At 60.7% G+C, this 5,559-nt stretch overlaps 1 long non-coding RNA gene across 1 annotated transcript; it reads left to right on the top strand.

The window, feature by feature from the left end:
- The first annotated feature begins 1,406 nt into the window (after positions 1-1,406).
- On the top strand, positions 1,407-4,685 carry LOC116657877. Its single transcript, XR_004313033.1, has 4 exons — positions 1,407-1,535; positions 2,004-2,061; positions 3,518-3,596; positions 4,170-4,685. It is a non-coding gene; the product is annotated as an uncharacterized LOC116657877 (long non-coding RNA).
- The last annotated feature ends 874 nt before the right edge of the window (positions 4,686-5,559 follow it).

Genomic DNA, 5,559 nt, shown 5'->3' with positions numbered 1-5,559 from the left:
CTCTCGCCTGGGCGGGGGCCAGGCTGGCTGGACCGTCTCCGCCGAAGTGCTTCCCACAACCCCCCTCCAGATGCTCCTGGAAGGGCCAGGACCCACCAGGTCATGGGGCCAGCTCCGAGCCTGGGCATCCCAGTGACTGCAGCCGGGTCCCCCACATCCTCCTCCTGTGCGGACCGCACTGCTACCGCTTAAGATGAAGCCAAAACCCCTGCCCCGAGGCTGCTCCCTCAGCTCCATCGAGGCCCCATCCCTGCCCGGCCCCGCCCATCAGCCCCCATCCTTCAAACCACTCAGGTTTGTCCGGTGGAGGCCCACCGTCCAGCAGCCTCCTCCTGGGAACCTGCGCCCCTGCCCTCCAAGGCCTTACAAGCCCCTTTTCACTGCTTCTCTGAACCCACGGCCTGTGAGCTGGGGGAGACACAGGAGGGACAGCCCCAGGCAGCCCGTGGCAGGCCAGGCCAAGTGACCAGAGGATGGTTTTCGGGAGTCAGTCAAGCTGGTGGGCTGGGAGCTGCAGCTGTCAGGGTCAGAGACCAGAACGGCCAGCCGCCTGCCCCCCAGGGGTCCTGGGTCCCAGATGGATGCCCTCCTGGGCCGGGCTGTTCATGGGGAGGTCCCCTTCTCCTGGCTGCTTCCCGTGTGCTGGGCTGTGGGGCCCCGGCCCCACTGACGACCCCACCCTGAGGCAGCCCCCCGGCCCCTCCTCCCCCCGCAGTCTTGCCCACCCTCAGGGTGCTACCCGTTCTACTTCCTGCCCTCTGGAACGCCCTCCCTGTGTTAGCAAGTGAGCCCGGCTGCTGCGGGGCCCAGGCTGCTGGGAGCTAGGACCTCAGTTTCCTGGGAATTTATGCCAGTATTTCTCAAGAACACACCCACCCCCTCCTGTGTCCTCTGGGGGCTTCTCAAAAGTACACCTGCATGCACTGCTGATGGAAATATAAAATGGTGCAGCTGCTGTGGAATACCGTCTGACAATTCTACAAAAACAAAACAAAACAAAAGCCCAAAGCAGAATTACCATACAGTCCTGCCATCCTGAGCGTATCATCCCCATGAGAACTGAAAGCAAGGACTCGAAAAGATCTTTGCACACCCGTGTTCACAGACACATTATTCGCAGCTGCCAAAAGGTAGGAGCAGCCCAAGCGTCCACCGGTGGGTGAAGGGCGAACGCAATCTGTGTGCCCACCTGGTGGCGTGTGATTCAGGCTTCGGGAGCCGGTGTGGGGCAGTCGTGCGGGGTGGGGTTCCAGATGGCAGGCTTCACACTTGGCCGAGCGAGGTGGGGGCTGCCCAGCCTGGATAACTCAACTTCCAGTGACAAGTGACTCACAGCCGGTTGCCTCAGATCAGGGAAATGGAAAAACCCCAAGAGTGTTTAATAAATATTTTCCTCATAACCTTCATTAGTTATGTCTCTAATGGCCTGGGAGGTGTTAACTTCCTTCTGTCCAGGCCTCGCTCACGGCGACAGGAGCACCGTCTGGGGCCCTTGCCTCCTGGGTCCCACTTCTAGGGAGACTCTCCCTTGCTTTGTAAGTGAGCTGTGAGGATGATGACGATGGTGATGATGGTGGCGACGGTGGTGACGAAGGTGGCGGTGATGATGGTCATGACGGTGGCGATGGTGGTTGTGATGTGATGATGATGATGAGAAAGGTGGTGGTGATGCTGGTGGTGGTGGTGGTGCTGGTGGTGAGGAAGGTGGTGGAGGATTACGACGATGGTGGTGACGACAGTGACGGGTGGATGTCTTCCTTATGCCAACGCCCCTCCCAGCACACAGCAAAGATCTTGAACTTTATGTGGAGAATAATGGAGAGCCATGGAGATGTTTGAACTGCTTTGTGACATGATTCTAAGTGTGCTCTCGGGAGATGTCCCACATGGAGTCAGACTGGTGTGGGTGCAGGGGACCAGAACGAACACAGGGAGGTCAGGCAAGAGGTGGTAGGGGCAGGAGGGGTGGTGAGAAGGAAGCTGATTCAAGAGATGCTTTGTAGGTAGGACCCAGGAGGACCCAGGAGGACCCAGGACGCGCTCTTGGAGCAGACATAACAGGTAAAGGTCACCCGTGCGGTGGGCAGGATGGGAGAGCAGCTCTGAGCTGGCCCAAGTTTCTGGGTTTGGCCAGACCGAGATGCTTGCTGGACACTCCAAAGTGACCGAGGTCAGCAGCTGGACATGCTGCTCTGGGTTTCAGGGACAGTCAGGTCTGGAGGCAAGAGCAGGGCGCCATCTGTGAAAGTTAGGTGGCACTTATTTGGGACCTGGGGCCCTCCAGGCGGAGGCTGGCAGGAGCGGCCAGGGCAGAAGATGGTGGCTAGGACGTGGAGAGGGAGGGCGTGTCAGTGTGTCCCCTGGGATGCTGGGAGCTGCCAGCAGCGTCCGAGCAGCCAAAGTGAAGGCTGCTGAGCTCTCCTCAGGTGTCCTTCTACCGGAGACCCCCACCCCTGGCCTGAGGCCTCGGTGGGCCCCGAGCTGTCCGGAGTAGAGAGGGGAGTCAGGTGATGGAAGGAAGGGCACCCAGGAAAGGCAAGGCTGCAGGAAGAAGGCCCCCTGCTGCTCGCTGCATCCCCCCACCCCCGTCCCCCTTCCTCGGCGGGGCTCCTCTCCCCGAGCCCAGCGCCTGGACCTGGCTCTGAGCAGCCCCGCACTGCTCACTGTGCAGAGCCCAGGGGCGTGGGGTGGGGGGTAACCGGCCCAGGCCGGCAAGGGTCCTGCCCCACGAAGCTCCGCCCACCTCCTGCAGGTGAGGTTGCGTGGGGGCCGGGCGGCTCGCATCTCCTGGAGACCCACCTCTCTGTCTCCTGATTTCCCTGAGGCTCAAGCCTGGCTTGCCCACGGCCGCACCTTGTCGGGCAGGCCTTCCAGTCCTCGTCCTCGGCGTGGCTTCCCGGTGCTGGCCACGCCCTCGGCAGGACGGGCCCAACACGGAAACTGATTCCCTGGGCTGCGGTCCTGGCCCTGCGGGTGGGGAGGGAAGGCGCCGACCCGAGGGCTTTCCTGTGTCCTGGTTTGTTCTGTCTTGGTCGGGGCCACATTCAGTTATAAACCGTGTATAAACCGTGGAAACCGATGGAAAACAGCGGGAACTTCACTGTGCACGTGGAGCAGTGATGGTCAGGGCCCAGCCTCAGCCCACGGGGCGACGCTCTCTCGCCACCCAGATGTGACCTGGCTGCGCTCGCTGGGTGGGCTGCAGGGTCACCCCTAAGCACTTTCTCAGCTTTTGCTCTGCCTCGCGGGCAGTTACCTGGAAGCTGGGCAATGGTATACAAGGCGACCCAAGCTCATAAAATGGGGATTTGCATTGAGATTTTTTGCCCTCATTTCTGAGGAAGGGAGCAAGGGTGGGGGCCTCTACACAGGTGGTTCCGGGCTCTGCTGACCTGCAGGGACCCCATGGGGTTCTATGCAGACCGACTTGGAACTTTCAGTGGCTGGCAGAGACGCGGGGATGCTGGGACGCGGGGACATGGTCTGCGTTGTCCCCACCTGTTGGTGTTTCTTGCAGAGACTGGAGGCTGGAGACAGTGCAGCCCCCCTGGAGGTCTGCATTACATGTATTGAATTTGGAAAAATGCAAAATATTTGTAAGTTTCGTGTTGAAAAGCTAGCTAATGCTGCTGCCGTCAGCCAGCCCCGCTGCCCGGCCCGTCCTGCAGGGCTTGCCCCGGCCTTTCTTACACCAAGTTCCGGGGCCATCTGTGCCTTCTGGTCAGACTGGTAGAAGTGTGGTCTGGATGGGCATCCCCCCTTTTTTTTGATAGTGACTTACCAGATAACAATAAAGAACTTCTTTAAAATATCCAAATACAGAATTGCAGAAGTTGCTTAGAAGAGAGGGCACTGTTCTTGGCACTTCTGGGACTGAGGCTGCGTCAGTCCACATGAGCCCTGCTGTGCCACCGTAACAAGCTGGCCCGAGGTCCCGGGGCCTTGCCCCCCGGCCCCCTGGGTGCAGTGCAGGGGCTGAGGTCATCGGGGGATGGGAGCAGGTGAGCCTCGCACCTGCTGAGTCCTGTGGGTTCCCACTCAAACCTCACTTTTCCCGGGGGCCCTCCACCCCTGATGTGGGAAGGTGACATCCTGCCACGTGCCCTAGGGGTGGAGATGGACTTCTGGGCAGAGGTTCAGCCTAACACGTGGCTTCTTTTTTGTTTCAGTCTGGCTCAGGGTTCATCACGGGGGAGCTGAACAGCGCTCAGCCACACAGCCCCTGCCGACCTGCACAGTGGGTGAGTGGAGCCTGCCTCCGTGGACACTCCTGCCTTCCCCTGATGCCCCACCAAAGGGGACAGGAGCCAGTTACCTCTGTGGCCCCCTCTCCCACCTTCGGCTCTGATCCTGAGTCTGCCCGCTTGAGCCTCCTTCCCCAGAACGTTCCGTACCCATCAGTGCTGCTCACGTGGGCCAGGGGCGCCGCGGTCTGAAAGGTGGGGCATGGCCAGACCGCCCAGCCCCTCCCCGGCCCAGCTCTAGAGGCACCCTGCTGTGGTGGCTCCCCGGCGAGGCAGCGGTGCCCCCCCCCCCATCCCCGGGGCGGCCTGCACCCGTCCCCTTCCTGCTTCCTCTGTGCTGCTGAGTCACGCCCCAGCCCCGCTCGGGCGGTTGTGACTTGTGGTTGGTCAGAAATGTTTCTGGTTGAGCTGTGGGTGGCTGAATGTCCTTCCTGCCCCTGGAGAGGAAAGTTTCTAGCTCTGGAAAATTACCAGGCCAGGAAGCGAGGGAAGTTTCTGCCCTGGGGCAGATTGAGAGAGAAATTTCCCGACTGGTCTCAGCCTGAGAGAAGAAACACCGGCTCCTGGCAGCCTTTGTTAGAACAGCTTCCCCGATTGTCTGGCCGTCTGGCAGCAGGACGGCTGTGCCCCGGGCTGTCCTCGCGGATGCAGCCAGGTTGTGTCAGAGGAGAAACAGCCTGGTGACAGGTGCAGACTCCAATCTAAGACTTCAGAGTTACATGGACGGCTTCCAGAAAGCACGGCAAACTCCAGAGGCTGCCTGAAAGGACTGGCTTGTGCACAGGAGCCCCATCCCTCCCCACCCCTTCCTGGGTAAACTCCCTTCCAAAGCACCTGGAAGTCAGCTAAACACCGCCAGTTAGATCATTAGAGCAGAACACATAATTGCCCAGCAGCATGCGTAAAGCTGCAGGTCCCGGGGGGGCGAGCTCAGAGCCCGCCGAGCCCCCACCGACACGTGATGCCCAGACCTGAATATTGCTGTCTCCCCTCTTTCTCCTGTCTGATGGAGGAGGGGACGTGACTCCCCGCTAAGCCCCTCTGTCGCTGGTTGGGGCATTTGTCACGCCTGCGTGGGTGTCACACCAGCACACACGGTTTAACACAGCCAGTCCCAGGGAAGGCCCCTAAACGCCCAGAGGAGGAGCCTCTGGGAGTAAGCCTGGCACAGCTCAGTCCGTCCAGGACCACAGGACGCTTGCCTGGGGGAACCCAGGGTTAACCGGACCAGCCCGACGGGGCTTCCCGAGTGAGGGAGCTTGGGGCCAAGTCTGACACGAGGAGTCAGCCTGTCGACAAGGTGCGTCGGGCACGT

This window comes from Camelus ferus, chromosome 19 (genome assembly GCF_009834535.1).
Source record: "Camelus ferus isolate YT-003-E chromosome 19, BCGSAC_Cfer_1.0, whole genome shotgun sequence".
NCBI classification, from domain to species: domain Eukaryota; kingdom Metazoa; phylum Chordata; class Mammalia; order Artiodactyla; family Camelidae; genus Camelus; species Camelus ferus.
Note: the sequence above shows the minus strand (reverse complement) of the source record. Positions and strands in the feature narration are given on the sequence as shown.